This window comes from Lissotriton helveticus, chromosome 7, assembly GCF_964261635.1.
Source record: "Lissotriton helveticus chromosome 7, aLisHel1.1, whole genome shotgun sequence".
In the NCBI taxonomy this organism is placed as follows: domain Eukaryota; kingdom Metazoa; phylum Chordata; class Amphibia; order Caudata; family Salamandridae; genus Lissotriton; species Lissotriton helveticus.
The window spans coordinates 1,080,843,555-1,080,863,694 of record NC_136068.1 but is presented as its reverse complement, the minus strand read 5'-3'; the positions used below and the strand labels follow the sequence as shown (position 1 = coordinate 1,080,863,694).

General features: G+C 45.0%; 1 protein-coding gene across 1 annotated transcript in view; it reads left to right on the top strand.

Annotated features, from left to right (window-relative positions):
• NPTX1 (neuronal pentraxin 1) overlaps window positions 1–20,140 on the top strand; it is a 61,163-nt gene that overhangs the window by 35,576 nt on the left and 5,447 nt on the right. The gene's annotated exons all lie outside the window — the stretch shown is intronic.

The following is a 20,140-nucleotide window of genomic DNA, read 5'->3' as shown; positions in this document are numbered from 1 at the left end:
CTGCAGAAGGGATCATTGTCCCCGCTTTGGCTAACCATGGGAGCACTGCCACTAGACTGGCTACCAAATCTGGTTGTCCAGGCACACTAACCACGGGGACCCACTGGGGGGTACTACCGTCTGGGTCAGGGCCCCCTCTAAACTGGGATACCCTGATGCGCCTGGTTGGCTGGGGCCACCATGCCCCCTGGTGGGGTTACTCTCAATGGGGCTGCCCCATTCCCTTCCTCTGGCCAGGATCCCCCCTAACAGAGGCTGAAGGCCCTGGCATCCCTGGAATCGGTAACCCTAGTGGCACACGGCCCCCACTCCAATGTTTGGGTTTATTTCTCCTGAGAATGCTGCCCTGGGGCCCCCCCTGAACGCCTAGGCCTTTCTTCAGCTTCCTCCTGCCCTACTACTCTCCTATGTAACTCCGACAAGGACTGCCCTATATCAGTCATTGTGCGCATCAATGCCTCCATCCACTCCTCCATCCGAGTTGGAACATGACCTCTCTTCCCCTTGGGTGCCTTTACCAAATTAAACACACCAGAAGGAGGGCCCACTAAGATATATGGCTGCTAGCCTAATGTCTTTGACGTGGCCTACCACACAAGTACCCCTAGCAGCCCCAACAGGTAAGACTCAGACCTTATGTAACAGTCAAAGAAATCACCTATGGAATGCTGACTTAAATTTTAATATGCCCCTTGCACAAAAAGTCCAAATCTACGCTGATGTGGCCGCAAACCCTAGACTTAATGCACCCCGGGGTCCACAACTTCCCTGGGTCCGGTTAGGGCAATGCCCAAACCCATACCACCTTTTAAGATAATCACCAGGTCCCAGCCCCGGTCGACCGTAAGCACTCTCAACAGCCAGAGCCACTCCCACAAGTCCAAACAAGTGGGGCAGATGAGTATTCACTCTAACCCGCATGGCTCCCACCTTTGGTGCAGTGCAGGTCTACCGAGAAAGAAGGGAGAGTGCAAAAGCTGCTGGTGCCGGTTGCTGCCTGTTTTCCTCGTGCTCAATTCCCAAGAGAAATAGCCTGCAGAAAAAGGAAACAAAGAAAATGGGGGGTTAAATGTTGACCTCTGTCAATGGCGAGGAAAAGACCGTGCTGCCGCCCGCGCTCCTTTTATAGAAGCCAACAAACAAAATACCAGTTTTAACAGGTTCTGACAGGATCTGGGACCTGTTCCTCCTACGTTTCCCCGGAAGTACTTGGTGAGCTTCCGGGGCATTCCTTAAGCAACCAATCACTGCCGGCCGGAGCGGGCAGGCGCCGGCCGCGTCATCGGCTGCGCTGACCCCACCCCCCCATAGGAGAAGCATCCCGGGGACCAGCACAACCGCCATATTTGTGGCGTGCCCAAGTTCCCGGTGGCGCCTATTGATACTCCACTTACTGAATTACTGGTCTGTCTGGATATTCTTTTGTTTCTCCATGGGGTTGCCCCACTTGTGCTCTTTGGCAGTTGAACCAAATCTCTTACAAGCAGGGGGCCATGACTTTCCATGGCACAAGGGTTTAGACCAAGAGACTATCTAGGAATAGGCAATTATTCTTTTAAGAATGGCAAAATCTTGCAAATTTGCAAAACAATTTGCCATATCGCAAAATTTCACATTATATTTGTCCATAAGAGACTGGTTCAGAATAACACAGTAAACCGAAGCAAAGAGAAATATTCTCCTTCAGCCAGTCTCCAACTGGTTTCTCGCATTAATTTTCAACACAAGTTATGCCCTTGAGTTCAATGTTCAGATGGAATAACTGGCCAAAAGAAAATTCCACTACATGCTCAATTTTGTGTAATATTTATTAAATGTAACCACCAAAATTTTGAATTTCACCCAGCCCAGTACCAAGCAGGAGTTTGTACTGGAATTCTAAGCCTCTGATAGAATAATATTTATATAATTTGCACAGCACTTTAAAGTCTACTAGGATCACCTTTCTCTAAATTCATAGAAGTCGTGGGAATGGGAAAAACTCTAGAGAATCTTCATCTCACTTCCAACCCTTACTAAAGAAAGCAAACCTCAGCGACAAGCACCTCTAGCAATATATCCGCATTATTGTGAATAATCTTAATGTGAGCTAGGAGTGTGTAAAGTTGCACATCTTCACAAATGTGCATCACTCAGTTAATGTTTTTAAAACTACAGGTGGTTATGCTAATGAGTAGCTATTTATAGTTAAAAAAGGGGGTCTTTCAGGCTCTGGTAGGAGTTGTTTATTATAACCCCTTTTGTACATCTCCACGGCTGCTGGAAAGATTTTGGAGCCCGCTGCAACTGACTCACCCATGGGCCAATCCATTTCAAAATCAATCTGCATTATGTTCCTGCGACAGCCTGTCTGTCTACTCCTAATGCCAACATCTTCTCAAGCGAACATAGGCCCCCGATCTTATGGCACAGCCTTCTCAGTGTCTCCTAAAACAATCTTTACTACCTGTGACACTATCCATCCCTGAACCCTATAAAACCCTCACTACCCCTTGATACTATATACCCCAAAATCTAAAAAAAAACGTTCTGCTCTTTAACTCGACTCATTCCTAAAATCCCTTATTACCTTTATTTAAATTAAATTACTTGAAAAATATAAAATAGAAATCAATATTATTATGAATATTGATTTATAATATTTGCCTGCAACACGAATTATATTTGATGTGTTTGGGTTTAATGAGAATTTATTTATTATGATATGTTAATCCTGTCCACGATCTGATCTTTTTTATTGTTAACTTCTGGATATGTTTGTTTTTGATTATATTTCTTTCCTGTGCTGCTAATAAAAATTATAAAAAAATATATATATATATAAAATAGAAACACACACACCATGTTTATGTCACTTGAAACCACAAAAAATGCACTTACTTGCTAAGTAAATCACCATGATGTAAATGTAGTGAAAACCCACCCTAAAAGTACTTACCTGAGATGTAATGGTAGCATACTAATCAAGAAACAAATTGCTGATCTTGGATTTGCTAAGAGTGATATCTGAATGGGTACCAAGGTCAATTCTCAGCAGTGCTGCTATCCCATTCACAGCATTAATCTGCAGGCTTTAAGGGACAGTATCTGCCCTTCTAAGCAGGACTGCTATGCTTATCATGAGACTGGACTTGCCTTGGAGCGGCCTGTGCTGGTAAGTCGAGGAAAAATTAACTTAAAAAAAAAAAGAAAACCACTTTACTTGCAGTCACTGCATCGCCAACTCGGCGATCTAACGAGCGCAATTTAAGCGGTGTTCTTTTTTTAGATTTAATCTTCCCTCATCGGCGTCTGTCGACTCCCCACCCCCCCCACCCCCCAATCCTGCCCCACCGCTCTTACTTGCACGAGCCGCTCCTGGACCTTGCCCCCTATGTAGAATTTCCATCATTCTTATGGGCAGCAGAAGTCCCATGGGCTTGGCTACTGTATTATTATGAGCCTCGATCTGCAATCTCAGTCCCAAGAAGCCTGAGAAAGCCTTTCTGCATTGACCCCCTTCGTAGGCTCTGGCGGAGCAGAGTCAGACAAGCAAAGGGGTCTCCTGTTTTAGTTTCAGACATGCCAGCTCCATTATGTAACCGCTTTTTTACAGACTAGCAGCCCGTCCCGACGTTGCCTGGGTATGAATTGCTGCCGGCCAGTAGTATATTGTTTTGTAGGATTTCGTTTTGATAGCATTTCTTATCTGTGACAGGCCTGTGAAACGCTCCGATTCACAGTGCACTGCTGATGCACTTAAGAGTGCGCATTCAGTAGTGTGTGAACTTGAGTTTCCCTACTTTATTTTTCCTTGCAATATTATATAGCTCGACAACATGGCATGAGCACAATTTACATTACAGAAGAACACATTCATTTGTGGTAGGCATGGGGAGACAAAGCGATTTGCCTGGAATCAAAGAATGTTAAGCTGATGCCGAGATTCGAACGTAGCTCCCCAGCTCTAAAGTTCGCAATTCTAGAACTTGTGGTGGGAGGTGTTTCTAAAAGTGTATGTCGGTGCTGGCCATAAATGAGAGAGACCTGTGCATTTTTTAAATGGGTGGTGAAAAAATATGAGTATGTTGCTGAAGATGTGGGCCGCCGTGCCACCAATGTACTTACCGGGGGAGGGTAAACACCCATTATTCCGCAACTTTCTTTCCGCATACCATCACTCCGCATACTTTCATTACGAAAGTACCATGACTCAGCAATGCCATTATAACGCATGGCATTACATTGTATATGCTTTTACCACGCATACATTTACAACGAAATTCGTTGTAAATGCATGAATGGTAAAAGCATGTTTTTTTTTAAATGTTTGGATAAGGTAAGTATGGGTATAGGGGTATATGTTTTGGGGTACTGAGGTATATGTTTTGGGGTGTTTGGGTATTTTAAGGGTTCAGATATAGTTTTGGGTTATGGGGTACAGGGGTAGTTTTAGGGTTTAGGGATAGGTATGGGCTTTGGGGTACAGGGGTATTTTTAGGGTTCAGGGCTAGGTTTGGGTTTTGGGGTATAGGGGTATTTTTAGGGTTCAGGGGTAGGTTTGGGTTTTGGGGTACAGGGGTATTTTAAGGGTTCAGGGCTAGGTTTGGGTTTTGGGGTACAGGGGTATTTTTAGGGTTCAGGGCTAGGTTTGGGTTTTGGGGTACAGGGGTATTTTAGGGTTCAGGGGTAGGTTTGGGTTTGGGGGTACTGGGTTATTTTTAGGGTTCATGGCTAGGTTTAGGTTTTGGGGTACAGGGGTATTTTTAGGGTTCAGGGGTAGGTTTGGGTTTTGGGGTACAGGGGTATTTTAAGGGTTCAGGGCTAGGTTTGGCTTTTCGGGTACAGGGGTATTTTAGGGTTCAGGGGTAGGTTTGGGTTTTGGGGTACAGTGGTATTTTAGGGTTCAGGGCTAGGTTTGGGTTTTGGGGTACAGGGGTATTTTTAGGGTTCAGGGCTAGGTTTGGGTTTTGGGGTACAGGGGTATTTTTAGGTTTCAGGGGTAGGTTTGGGTTTTGAGGTACAGGGCTATTTATAGGGTTCAGGGCTAGGATTGGGTTTTGGGGTGCAGGGGTATTTTTAGGGTTTAGGGATAGGTTTGGGTTTTGGGGTACAGGGTATATTTATAGGGTTAAGATGGGTTAGTGTTTAAGGGTGTTGGGGTATCTTAAGGAGTACGGGTGGGTTATGATTAGGGGGTGCAGGGCTATTTAAATGGAGCAGGGTGGGATTAGCACACGATATGAGACATGGCATGAAGGGCAGAACATACCACACGTCCCCAGCATTTGTCACGCCCCCAGCACACGCCCACAGCACAGCGCAGACACGCCCACAAGGGACTACTTTGCTGGCACGGTTCTTTTACCTTTTAAATGTATATGGTGGGCGTCTGCATAGCCTATGTCCTTCTGCTACAACTGCCCTTTCCAACCCTGTATTGGGTGTTGTGATTGGTGCTGTGGTTCCTGAGATTACCCGCCTCTAAGGTTTGGGCTCTCTCTTTATTATATTAGTATGGATATGGATGACATGAAGCGCCAACTCTGTCCAGCGACCCCTCGAAGCCATGTTATATCAATGAGGGAACGGATACTATTGGAACCGAAATCTGCTAATTGAAGTTACTCTGCAGACTCCGATGTATGGTTCATCAGAGGGATTTGAAAAAAATATATATTTATACTCTCAGAGTGCTGCACCTTATCTCGGTGCCGAACGAGCAACAATTGGGGGAGCACGAGCCAATGCGTCGAGACAGAGCAATTATCAGCTTTAGCAAACTTTTAGAGCTTTATCTAACAAGATTAAACAATGCTCGATACAGATGTTTTAGTGGCAGTTCATTACATTAGTTGGGACTAAGTACCGAAAATCTGTGGTCACCGTGTGCGTTGCACTTAGATCTGGAAAGTTGTAGATGCAGAAAGTCAGCTAAAGACCTAGTAGGTAGATAACACGTGTTACTGTATAAATGAAAGAAAATCATTTACAATGCATCTTACCTACAATAATTTAATTTATATACACAGAGATCAAAAACAACAGCCTTCAGACTAGGGACCGAACTCGATCTGGTCAAGAGTATCCATTAAATTGGCCGTATAAAGTGAAAAAAGTATCAGCCTAGAATACATTGGTGGTCAACATTTTTGGCAGTCGCCCATTGTCTTTTACGAGCACATGAGGTGGGGTTTGTATTTCACTTACCTATAGCTCGCTTGCTAACATAGCCATTGGGTGTATGTACACTGTAACAACAGTTTCTCCATTTCCCATGTCAGGAGCTTATCAACCGTTCCACGCACTTGGTAGAATCCTGTGATATATGATGTTTAAGGAGAGGGAGTGTGTATTCTTATTTTTTGGCCCAAAGTTATAAGGTGCCAAGTAGTGGACACATGAAGACCAGTGTCAATATGTTACATTTGACCCTGGATTCGAGAGTCAGACAACAGGCAACATTGAAATGGGATCCATTTTAGGGAGCTGTAGAATGAGCTGAACTGCTGTGGTAAATCCTTGCTGCAGTCCTGCAAGCAGGCAATTCAGATGCCCTCCAAGTAGAGCACCTCCAGAAAGCAATTTGGAATTTATTTCTGGTCCTATCACATTTTATGGGATTCCACTGCAGGACAGAGTTCTATAGGAAGCCGGCTAGTGCTTAATTTGTGAAAGAAAGAGTGCTGGTGCCTGAAGCTCTGATCAGAAGCCGGCGGCTGGTGCAATCAAATGTCGGTGCGCCAAATACCAAGGCCGGTACGCTTTTATCCACTATCAGACACTCCCTGCCACTTTTTCGCGCTCATTTTTGTTCCTGCCTTGTGTGTGTGACGGTTTTGGCGTCTGTTTCTTTATCTGTCTTTCTCATCTGTTGGTTTTACCCTCTCTTGCACTCGATAAATGTCTGATAGGGAAAAATAAGTGCGAGGTCCCCAAAAGAAGTGCTATTGCCCTCCCCCTGCCCCCAATCCACCACAGGCTCAAATTAAGCATTGAAGCCGGAAGATTGTGTATTAGGATTCTTTGGTGACCTTGTCAATTTGAGGAGACATACAAACTCGTGCTTGAGTGCCAACACATCCTAAATTATTTACACGTTTTGCAACAAAAGACTATGCACTTTTATAGCACTGGGATACTCATGTATTATTATGTGTTAACAATGTCAAACCAGCAAGATGGTAATGCTATGGAATGTTTTCATGGTTTTCATTTAATCACATTGTTTTCTGCATACTTTGCCTTTCTGAGCCGCAAAAAGGTCCACCCATGTTGCACAATTCTAGTGGCCATGCCCACAGTCAAATTAGCCCATCGCAGACCATCTGTTGGTGAAATAATGTATCTGGAATCACTCTGGAGGACCCCTGGCCAAATTGCCCGCCTCTCACTGCTCACCCTCATGTCCTCAGCTGAACTGTCATGTGCCACACACAGAAGTTGCTTTGTAATTAGTTGTCACGGTCATTGCACATTCTAGAAGGCTCGAACAGGACAGGTGGCCTCTCACTGCCCTTCCTACACCCTCAACTGAAGTGTCAGGCGACACATACACACGTTGCACTGTAAATAGTTGTGAAGGTCATTGCACATTCTAGAAGACTCGAGCAGGACAGGTAGCCTCTCACTGTCCATCCCTACACCCTCAACTGAAGCGTCAGGCGACACATACACAAGTTGCACTGTAAATAGTTAGTTGTCAAGGTCATTGCACATTCTAGAAGGTTCGAGGAGGGCGGGCAGTGGTTGAGGGGGACAGAACGGAAACGCACACTCTCGCCCTTTGCCTCAGAAGCAGGGGTGCGCGGGGCAGGCCGGGAGGGCGAGGACATCAGAGCGCGTGCAGAGACAGAGAGGGGCCCAGGCTCCCCGCCAGCAGCGCTGCTGCCTTTGATGATAACACGTCGAGACAAAGGCGGTCGCCCCCACACTGGCCTTTGAAGCCCTGCATTCATTTGCCGTCGCTTGGAGATAAAGCAGTGTCCAGGGCCCTTTGTAGCAGGGGAAGTGTCCTCCAGCTTACAAAACAGCACTTTCTTCTCATGCAGCGTCAGCTGGTGGCCGAGACCCTCTGATGTTTGAAAGCTCTGTCCCCGAGAGAGGGATCGGGAGGGCCCTGGCCGGTTTCATCTACAGAGCCACAACTTAGCAGCCTAGAGAGTGGCGGCTGATGCACCTCTGTCGCTGGGGACACGTGTGGAGGCGAAGAGCGTCTGACCGAGGTCACGGAGTGAATCTCCTTTAGTGTGACCTATTCCCTGCCAAGAGCCTCTACTAGCCACATAATTAGCCCCAGAAATTCCTCTCTGAGCCTCGCATAAGGAGAGGTAGCTGTCATTTGCCACAGGTGAGGGACCGCAGCGAGGCCGGTCATATTTCAAACTGACAGACATTTCACACTAATTCACATATAGCAGATTCTGAAAAAGAACCCAATGCAAGCCAAAATGATAGTTAGAGAATATCCCATTCTCTGTCCGTATTTATTACACCTCATCAACACAACTTATTTTCAGTTTTCATATTTACATATAAAGTTACAATATGTACAGTACAGCATTGGGATTATCATCTGGGCATAACTAATACATGAAATTTCCTAGCAAATACTCTATAGATAGATGATAGATTATATTTCCTCACAACCCTCGCCACTGGATGTTTTTAGTTCCCTCTGTTTCTATGGATGGGCAGAGCTTGTGTTCAATGAAATATGGCAATTTTTAACCTCTATATTGATGGGGAGAAACCATTGTCCAACTTTTGACAATGGTCTCTGCCTTCTAAAAACAGTGGACTTTGTGGCCATGGTGCACAACCATTGTAAGGGCATTGGTGCAAACCTTAGGAACAAATGAAACACTAAATGACCGCATCAATATTTGTAGATCCAGACACGAGCCCACTTCATCGATGCATTGAGAGACGATGAAGAGTAAACAACTTATTTAATGGCTTTTGTGCAGGAGAAAGCATAGTTGGGGTGGGTGATAAAGTGACACATATTCTTATTACATGAAGCAGCCTAGGTAGGAGGAAGTAAGTGAACTGGGAAAGAGTCTCTCAATGTGTTTGATCTTTTGTGCACATCCATGGCTATGATCACAGGCAAAACCACCTACCTTGACTACTGTAGATCACTTGGTGAGGGTGTAATATCATCTGCTCAGGATAGCATTTTTACTTTTTTTTTTTTTTTAAAGTTTTGTATAGCGCTAGCTAGACCCGTAGGTATCAGAGCGCTTCACATACATATTGTGCAAAGCCGAAGGGCCTTACATTACCTAGAAGGCTGACAGTAAGTAAGCAAACCACGGACAAAGAATACAGTATGAACAATAAGTAACTGTGCAGCGGAGGGGGAGGGGAAAAAAAAGAAAAACAAGGAGATTAGCATAGTCTGTTCACCAACAATCCTTGAATGGGAGTCAACTCGGGGTTTTGAGGTCTAGGTTAGTTGACGTTGTTCAGGAAAGTATTTGTTAAGGAGATGGAGTTTGAGGTCTCTTTTGAAACAAGAGAAGGAGGGGTTGCATCTGAGGAGTCCTGGGAGAGCGTTCCATATCCTGGGAGGTTTGCCGTAAAACGATCGGTATTTGGTGGTTTTCTTTTTCATTTTTGGAGGAATGAGAAGGAGTGATTTGGAGCTTCTCAGTGTTCTGGTTTGACCTGCTCTTACCAGTTTGTTGTTCAGGTAGTTGGGAGCCAGAGAGTGGAGGGTTTTGTGTGTGATGCAGGCCAGGTTGTAAATACATCTCCCTTCCATGGGAAGCCATTTGAGGGAGTTGAGAGCTGGAGTAATGTGATCAAATCTTTTTACTCCAGATACAAGTCGAGCGGCCATGTTCAGCACTGCCCTTAGAGGGGCTAGGTGAGCTTATGGAGTCCCTGTAAGGATGGTGTTCCCGTAGTCGATTTTAGAGAGAACCAGGGATTGAACTACTGTCTTGAGGTCATCACGGGGAAGAAAAGGTTTCAATTTCTTGAGGTCTTTTAGAGAGAAAAGAGCACTTTTAGCAGAGTTTTTGATGTGGGCCTCCATTGACAGGTTCTTGTCCAGGGTGATTCCTAGAGACTTAACTGAGTCGGATAGAACGAGGGGGTAGTTTAGGGCAACCAGATTCTTGAGCCACTTTCGGATAGGTCAATGGTTACTTTTTGGAGAGAATAGGATCAGTTCCGTTTTATCTGGGTTGAGCTTTAAGTGATTGACGTTGAACCAAGTTTGGATCTCCGTTAGAGTAGTATTGAGGTGTTGGATGTCATCGGGGGACTTTATTTTGAAATAGATTTGGGTGTCGTCCACATAAAGGTGGTAACTCACTCCAGCTTTTTTCAAGATAATTGTGAGGGGCTCCATGAAGAGATTGAACAGGGACGGGGAGAGGATTGAACCTTGTGGCATCCCAAGTGTGACTTTTGTCGGCTTCGATAGACAGGATTTGATTTTAATTTGTTGCGAGCGATGCTGGAGGAAAGAGGTGAACCATTTGAGTACAGTACCATTTATGCCGGAGCGCTTCAACAAGGTCTCTAGAAGAGCTGGATGATTAACTGGGTCGAATGCCGCAGATAGGTCAATAAGGATGAGTAGGCAGGCATCACCATCATCTAAGGCTTTGCGAATGTCGTCCGAGACGTTGAGTAAGGCTGTTATAGTGCTACAGCCTTTCCTGAATCCTGATTGAAAGGTGTCAACGAGGTTGAACTCATCAATGTGTTTATTGAGTTGGTGGAGAACACATGGCTCCAATGTTTTTGCAAGGAATGGGAGGTTTGAGATAGGTCTGAGGTTGTTCAGATCATTAGGGTCGGCCCCTGGTTTCTTGAGAATGGGTGTGATTTGTCCTAGCTGAAGGGAGTCTGGGACACAGCCTGAGGTGAGAGAGGCGTTGATGATTTTTGTCCAAAAAGGGGAAATGGTGTGGTTGAGTTCTTTTATGATTGTGGAAGGGAGGGGGACCATGGTGTGGGAGGAAGGTTTTAGATTAGAAATTATCTTGAAGACCTCTTTTTCCGCTATTTGCTCAAAGTGGCGAGGGCTGTTGTCCTTCTTGTTTGGTCACCAACATGACTCACAGTGAAGTGGCCACAAACGAGAGAGGGGACAGTCATAAATCAGCAGGAAACCTCCCGGAAACCCTTAATGCAGCCAGCCAGTCTGGCATTAGCCAGACTCAGTTTATGGCCAGTCCACCCCTGGACCTGAGGCATGGCCAGCAGGTTCTCCTACTACTGGCCACAAGAGGTTGTCAAGCAGGTAGAGCAGTTTTCTCGGAGGTCAAGGAGGATAAAAGGGTTAGTTGCCGGGTAACAAAGTGAGTACACTAGGATGCGTTGTCCGAGATCAAAGCACCTTTTGAGGTACGTTCAATGGCTACGTTTGATGAGGAAAGGAGTCCCAGGTTTAATGATAGTCCTGCATTGTTAAAGTTTAAAGGGCGTGGTATGTTTCACTCAACCCTTTCCTTGGTAAATTGGAAAGGTTTTTCTTGGCAAAAGTTCTGCATGTTCGTCAAGGTACTTCAAGACGGAAAAAGAAAAACTCTGATAAGGAGAGCATGATCTCTGGTCAGGGAATGGTTGTTAAGTCCTCTGAATGGATTTCGCTAGACAATGCCCACCATGTGCTTTTCGTTAGGGGTTCCTGGGTCTGTGGCATAACCGGAAGGCATGACCACAGGGAACTGCAGCTTATGCTGCCCCCCATACTTTCATCTAATCAGGTGACCTCAAGACATCTATTTAGGTAAAGGGAGCTGCTTGAGATAGGGGCACTTGGGACAACTCCAGACAGCAGGTGCCAAGGGTATCCATGGGGCACAGTATGAATTGCCACCCAGTTAGCTATCAGTGACGTATCCCTGGGATGAGGATCAAAAGCGAAGGTGGAAGGAGGCAGATCAGTGCAAAAAAGAAAAAAAACATAAGGGGTGCCGCACAGTCCTCAGAGCTACTTCTTTCCTTCCCAAAATAGGTTCGACATCAGTTAGAAGTGCTTAAATGAATAAAAGGGGGTCATTCACCGTCAACGACATTTATTGCAAGGGTATAAATGGACTCTACTGCCTAATGCGAAAAGTGGTGTAGTCACAAAACTCTTTGGTGAAACTCACAACTAATCAGTTGATGTATTAGCTGTATCACGGTGATATAACTAACACTGGGTTTTCTGGCTTGAAACTCCGAATATTCATCACAGTACGAAAGTATATGAAAAAGGGAAACCCTGTCCTTCTCTGAAGCACCTATTACAATCCGTCCAATGAATGCCAAAAATGAAATTCACAAAATCCGATCTGTGATTCCTTTGTTGAGTGAATACATGTTCTAAAGTATCAATTTATATGCTCTTAAATATGTTTTTACAAAGGATTCTCCTATTATAGTTCTGCACTCCTTTGATGAGAGAGTAATAATTTGAAAATCAGAATCATACGCCTCCTTAACAAGTATATCCGAGTCTGGAATCAGAATATTTAATTCATTTGATGTTGGATTTTTCATTTTATAATCAGAATTAAAGCTCCCTGTGCTTAGAATCGTAGGCAGGTGTGTGATTGATAGAAAACTCGATTTAGAATATGTGATGAGAGTAATACACAGTTTGATATAATTAGCAGCAATTTAGGATGAATAAGGAAAAAAGCAACTGAAATTTACATGCATACAGATGTAATATAGGGTTACATGTACTTAACAGGAAATGTGTTGGAGTTACATATTTACTGAGAGCGAGGACGGACAGATGTTGAGATCAATTGTTACCTTCTAGTACATGATGGTGATCCTGGATGGAGAGGCGGGCCCTGGCGTGAGGAGGAAGCCGGTGGGGGCCTAGTGGGTGGAAGAGCCAAATCCTGGATGTAGTACAGGGCGGTTTCGGTGAAGCCAGAAGGTCCTAGTGAGCACAAAGTAGGTTGCTGCAATGATTGTAGCAGGTCGGTGTTGTCAAATGCTAGTCGGGTGCAGAGTCATGAATAACTTCAAATAGAAGTGCTGGTAACTTATAAAGGCCTCTGCTTTTCTTTTTTTTTTATTTCAACGTGCTTTATTAGCAAGTTTTTTTTATACATACATGGTACAGTAATAGCGTTGGCGGTGGCTCGCGGACGCCCTTAGGGTTACAACAGGCGTGGCGGGCTTCATGGCGGAGCATATATCACGTAATCAATAGTATAGGCTTGTTGTTTGAATCTTGTTGCACCCTCGCTCAGAAAAATGAGAAGAGTAAGAGATGAAAAAAGGAGGGTGAAAGGAAAGGGAAAGGAGATAGAGATAGGTTGTCATGTGGTTCTATAGTGTCGAGCACCGGTGGCCAGTGGTGGGTTGGTGGCCCGTACTGATCCTTTTCAGGGGGGGTCATATGTGCCCAGGTGTTTGTTCAGGGACGCCCACATTTCACCCCTCACTTTATGTTTGGGAGCATGCATCACCGCTATGTTGTCTGCCCCCCTTAGGAAGGTAATCCAGTTGACCCAGCCCTTGAAAGTTGCTTTCCCTGTGTCTTTCCAGTTCACTAGTATAGTTTTGACTGCTGCCGTGAGGAGAAGGTCTATCAGGTCGCTGTCCTCTTTGGATCCCAGTTCTGGGGCCATGAATGCTGTTGCTAGTCCCACAAAGCCTGGCTGTATGTCCCTTCCCACAATCTTTGTGATGAGGTCCTTAATTTTTGTTCAAAAGGTCCTGACTCGGGTGCAGTGAAAGATTAGGTGTGCAAGATCTCCTCTCTCCCTTTTGCAATTCCAGCAGGTGTCATTCTCTCACCCCTACCTCCGCAAGGCGGGTCGGTGTCCAGTATGCCCTGTGTATCAGCCAGTATTTTGTTTGTGCCACCTGGGGGGGGATTTTGTTCTGGGAGGCGGATATCCACAGGCGGCCTTTTTCTTTCTCATTCAGTTGTCTGCCTAGAAGTTCCTCCCAGAACCCCATTGTCTTAGAGTTGAGTTTTGACGTTTTGGGACTTAGAAGTTTGTATAAGTGGGAGGTTTGGTGGCCTATCTTGTTCAGGTTGATCATGTATTGTATGATGGAGGGTGTTCTTTTGTCTAGGTTGGCTTTTGTGATGGCCGCTTTGATTCTGAGAAACCTATAGAATTCGACTACGGGTATGCTGTGGAGGTCTTTTAGGGCGTCAAAAGTTAGTGGTAGGTTGTTTATTTCCAGTTGTGTGGGGGTGGATATACCCTTCCAGTACCAGGTAGTGTTAGCTAAGAAATTTCCTCTATATTGGACTTTGGGGTTGAACCAGATGGACTCCCATTTAGTGTTCCTGATGCTCTGGTCCATCTTTTTATCTACCTTAAGGAGAGCTGCTTTTTGAGGATCGTGTTGTTGGCCTCTGGATGTTTGTTTGCCGTGAGCATGGCTATGGGGTCTAGACCTCCTAGTACTGCTCTCTCCAGCTCCAGCCACACTGGTGTGTACTCCTTGTTAGGGGCCAGCCAGTGGGCCCCCTGTTTGGCCAAGCAGGCAGTTTGGAAGGTTTTGAAATTGGTGATGTTTAGTCCTCCCACGTTTTTGTTCAGCCTGAGTTTGTGCAGGCTTATCCTTGGTTTTTTCTCTTTCCATATAAATTTGTTGATCATAGCGTCAAGCTGTTTGTGGAAGTCCGCCGTTAGTGTTAGCGGAAGCATACCTAACATGTAGTTGATTAGGGGTGTTATCATCATCTTGATAGACTCCACCCTGCCCCACCAGCTGATATATTTTGGTGACCAGGTGCTCAGTTTCTCCTTTACCTTTTTTAGGGTGACTATCTCATTGTGATCTAGGGTGTCCCTGAGATCTTTGCCGAAATGGAGACCGAGGTAATTAAGGTGCTTCTTTTGCCAGGCCAGCCCAGATTCGCCCAGGATCACACTTGTTGTATGGATGTTCATGGGTTTGCATTCCGACTTTTCTCTATTCAGTCGGTAGCCCGAGACCCTTGCGTATGCCTCAATGGTGTCCATTAGTGCCGCTATTGAGTTGGTCGGTTGCTTAGTTATGATCAGGATGTCATCGGCATATGCTGCCAGTTTCACCGTGTTCCCGTTTATGTCTACCCCCGCAATCACAGGATTGTTCCTGATCATGCTAAGGAGTGGCTCTAGTGCTAGTAGGAACAGAGCCGGTGAGAGCGGGCATCCCTGCCTCGTCCCCCTCTCTAAGGTTAGTTGCTCTGATGTCCTTCCATTGACTACGACCCTTGCTTTAGGTTTGTTGTATAGGGCCATCACCATGCCTCTATAGTTTGCTCCCGCCCGAACTTCTGCATGCAAAGTTCCAAGTATGGCCAGGACACCCTGTCAAAGGCCTTTTCGGCATCTAATGCTATCATTACCGCAGGGTCTGCACTGGTGGAGGTGCGGTTGATAAGGTGGCAGAGAAGTCTGGTGTTATCCTGGGATAGCCTGTTCTTGACATAGCCTACTTGTGAGTTGTGTATCAGGTGGGGGAGGTAGCTATTTAGTCTGTTTGCTAGTATCTTTGCATACATTTTGCAGTCCACATTGATCAACGAAATTGGTCTATAGTTTTGTGGGTATTGTGGATCTTTCCCCTCTTTAGGTATTACTATAATGTTAGCTTCCGCCATAGTGTCTGTCATTCGCCCCTTGCGGACACAGTGCGTGAACACCTCTACCAAAATGGGCTTCAGTAGCTGCAGGTAGAGCTTGTAGAAGCTTGACGTGTACCCGTCTGGTCCAGGGGCTTTGTTCACTTTGAGTGACTCACTCGCCCTTTCAATTTCTGCCCCCGTTATGTCTTGCTCCAGGGATGTTCTCTGGTGTTCCGTTAAGGTGGGTAGGTTTAGTTTGCTTAGTAGGTCAGCCCCCCATCATCTAGTAGGTTTTTGTCTGCCTTGTATAGGTCCCCGTAAAATTCCTTGAATGCCATCAGGATTCCCTTGTTGGCCGTGTGTGTCTTTTTTGCAGTGTCAGTTATTGAGGCTATTGAATGCTGCCTTTGCTTTGCCTTTAGGTATGACGCTAACGCCCGCCCTGCTTTGTTGGCCGTGTATAGATTGATAGCTTTATATTTATTTATCCATGTGCCTGCCCTTTCACTCAGGATCCTATTGAGTTCGTATTTCCTCTTTGTGAGGGCAGTCAGCGTGTTGGCGTCTGCCAGATTAGCACAATGGCCTCTCTCCAGGTCTTTAATTACATTTTCGAGTCCTGTTATTTTTTTATTCCTTTCTTTATTCATCCTGGCCTTGATGTTTAGGAGTTTCCCTCTTAGTGTGGCTTTGAGCGCATCCCACAGGACGCCCTTGTCCACCTCTGCGTTATCATTGAAGGCGAGGTACTCCTTGATCGCCTCCTTAATCTCTGCGACGTTTGTGGGGTTCTGCAGAATGTCATTGTTTAGTCTCCATCTGCGGCTAGGCTGCACATTGTGTCGCCCACTGAGAGAGAGACTAATGTGTGCGTGGTCCGAGATTGTTATTGGTGCTATATCTGTTTGGTCTATGAGATGTGTGTGCGAGGCTGACATAAATATGTAGTCTATTCTACTGTATGAGTTGTGGGGGTGTGAGTAGAATGTGTATTCCCTTGCATCCGGATGCTGCAGTCTCCAGGGGTCTCTGAGGTGGAGCTTTGTGCATAGTTTTTTCAGGGTACCTTGCTCCTGGGCTCTATGGCTCTGCCGAGCCGGGTGGCTGTCCATGGCCTGATCTAGCACCTCATTCATGTCTTCGGCCAGTAATACTAGGTCGTCCTGGGGGAGTTTGTCTAGTTTGGTTTCTACGCTATTCCAAACATCTTTGTTCTCTGAATTGGGCCCATAGACGTTGGCTATGTGTATGGTCTCGTCCCCTCTTTTCAGACTGGTTATCAGCAGCCGTCCGTCCTCATCCGTGTGGCACTCGTGTAGGGTTAGATTGCTCTTTTTGTGTGTCAGTGTGATGACCCCTCTTTTTTTGTGTGTGGCCAGGGAGCAGAAGGTGCCGCTTATCCAGTTTGCCCTGAGGCGCTGCGCGTCCTCCTCTGAGAGTTTAGTCTCCTGGAGGATGTACACATCGGCCTTAAGTTTTGCCAGGTAGTCTAGCGTCTTCCTGCGCTTGACCGGGTGGTTGAGGCCTTTGACATTGAGGGACACTACCTTGATGTTCGAGCTTAGCTGACTAGGTGTTGGCGCTGTCATGACGTTGCGTGTCTGTCGTGTGTTGGTGTGCTGTTCTCCAACAGTTGTATGCGCTTGCACCACCCTTGTGGCTTCTCTGCGGGTGTGTGTGCTCTAGGTCCCTGTGATGCAGAGGATCAGCTTCTCACTTGAACCTGTTCTTGAGATGATACAGACCATGAGGTATGTCTGCTTTTCAAGGGAGCCAGGCAGCCAGCCTGGCGTTGATTAGAATAGGTGGAGCGTGCCTGGGTAGAGAGCAAGGTGCTCTTGTAGCTTAGTTTAAGACGTTGTCCAATGGAGAAACCGAGTAATTAGACTGCCACAAAATTTGATTGTACTTAGAACAAGGACATTTGTCAATGGTTTGGCTGTATGTAATAGGATGCACGAACATACCCTTTGTATATTGAATACTTGATATGGAGCTGACATTTGCAGCAGTAATGATAGATTCCGAACTGTGGTAGCACTAAAAAGAGCACCAAGATTACTTCACAGGGGGCAAATGTCAGAGGGAATCAGTGTGTGCAGCTGGGGATGGAAGATGTCAGATCTCTGCCTTTGAAGAGTTCAGCATGAGGGTTCTTGATGCCATACAATGAGGAATAACTGTGGTGTAATCTGGTACGCTTAACTAGAAGAGTTTTGAGAAAGATGTGGAATAGGAAACTATTTGGGTATCATCGAAACAGAGATGATGCGAGAAACCAAAGGAGGAGAAGATGTCACCAAGAAGAAGTAGAACTATTCAAGGGCAGAGCCAAACCTGTCTAGGAAAGTAAGGAAGGAAAGTAGAGTACCATGATCAAACATATCAAACGCAGCGTGCACGCAAGGAATAAAGAAGATTAGATTGTGCTGGGCAGTTGCTTTGATGTTGATTATGTGTGTGGGCGAGAGCTGTCTTAGTAGATAGGATTATGTGGAATCCTGATTGTTAGGGACCAAGGAGCTCATCATAAATGTGCTTGATTGTTTCATTGTTTGTTCACTGGGCTAATTAATCAGAAATCACAAGTGCTTGCAAGTTGTTGGAATCTTGATTACTAAAGGTTTCCTTAAATGGCGAGCACAGAATATGGACTTTATTTGCATACATTTGTTTACTCATCCAAATCTTAAATTGTTATTTCCGAGGTGCCCCCTTGTTTGTATCTCAATAATCTGAGTACCAGTCTTCGGCTGAAGTGCTGCAGATGACATATATTTTGGGACCCACAGAACTGTATATAAGAAATGGTCCTGCATAACTTCCCTTCAGTCAACTTTGTTCCCACCATAAATGTTGCTTCCATATAGAGGCATACTACTAAACTAACCAAAATGTATTCTTAAGTAGTATAAGATAGCCCATGATTTCTTTTTAAATAAAAGCAGATTAAACCCATACTTTTGCTTGATGCGAGTTTCTGACCCTTGTCATATGATGTGCCCATTTACAATTCTTTCATCACATGAGAGCCCAAATACATGTGGATGTTCGCTGATTATAATTCCTGCCACTTTAAATATCAGCCATAACCACACCTACCTTTCCCAAAGCACACTACTCATATATTCTCTAAGTAGAACTCATGATGTTGTTTCTTGAAATACTCATTAGCCTGCGATAATATGTGCTGTCACCCATCAACTGGCAGATCTAATTTGCATACAGCAAAGAATGATAGCACCGCCCATTGAGCTCTACAGGGTAAATAGCCCTGTAAGTGTCAGCCTGGTCTTCATACACTCTTTCCTAACCGCTCATTCACCTGGATTGTCTGTCTCATGCCTCCCTGCCTTGTGCACCTCCTGCTATGTTACCAGAATAGACCACTTGGATCAGATCCTAGTACAAGGGAAAGTGCCAGCCTGGTTTTATTGAATTCAAGCTCTGGAGGAGTCAGTTGTGTCAATGGCTTAGTAAGGTCTACAAAATATTGCAGAAAGCTATTTAAACTCTTGATTAAGCACACTTAATGTAAAGACTCTTACACACCAGAGAGTGGTATGCGCACTAAGCCAATCTAGTCAAGCTTTCTGGTGGACTATAATAGCAATCATACACTCATCTGGAGAGACGTGAATGCACCACTTTTTCGTAAAGTTTTTCTGCCACATGCAATATGGGTATTGTCCAATACTGACATCCAATATGGCATGCTCGGGCGAAATGCCTTAATCATCCTGCTTCAATACACGTGTTTTGTATTTCAGTATCTCTACTCCCATTTCTTTGGGTACCATCAAAGAAGAGTATTTGAGAATAATTCTGAATGTTTGCCATCTGTTGCTGTTGAATTACCAATTTTTATTGATTTGCAGCCGCCTAGTCAAAAATATTCTCTTATCTCTCTGTGAGCGCTCACTGTGTCTTGAGAGCAAAGGTGTGCAGCTTTGTAATCATTGGCCCACTGATGGGGTTAATTAATGGGTCATCAGTAATTGAACACTGCCCTGAAGCTATAGTCACAGTTTAGGTGATGTGTAAATAGGGATTTTAGAATCAGACCTGTGTTCATCTCTGACAATGTGTGAATAGGTATTCTAGAACCATACGCATGAGTCCCTTCCGCGGTGTGCTGATACGGGTTCTACAGTCAAGAATTTGTATCCCTATGGAGACTAAATAGAGAGCGTGGAATAAGAATTTGTTTCCCTTTGGTGGATGAGTGTGTATTCTAGGATCAGAACCTTTCGTTTTTCGATGTGGAAATAGGATTCAGGACTCATGATCTTGAGTCCATTTCACAATCAATACATTCTACTGTCAGTCAGGAGTGTGGATTCCACAACCAGAAGCTTTAGCTCCTTTCAAAAGTGAGACATTATGAAATCAGAATTATGTGTTCATTCGATCATTTGGAATAGGGATTCTAGACTAACAATCACAAGTCCCTTCAAATAATTAATAGGGATACCATAATGCATATCTTATGACGAATTGGTGATTGTGGGGGAGTCTAAAGATGGAAATGCTTGTATAAGGATTACATATTACAAATTATGTGTCATTTTGATAATGTGTGTAAAAAGGGATTTGGAATCTAGATTTTCGTAG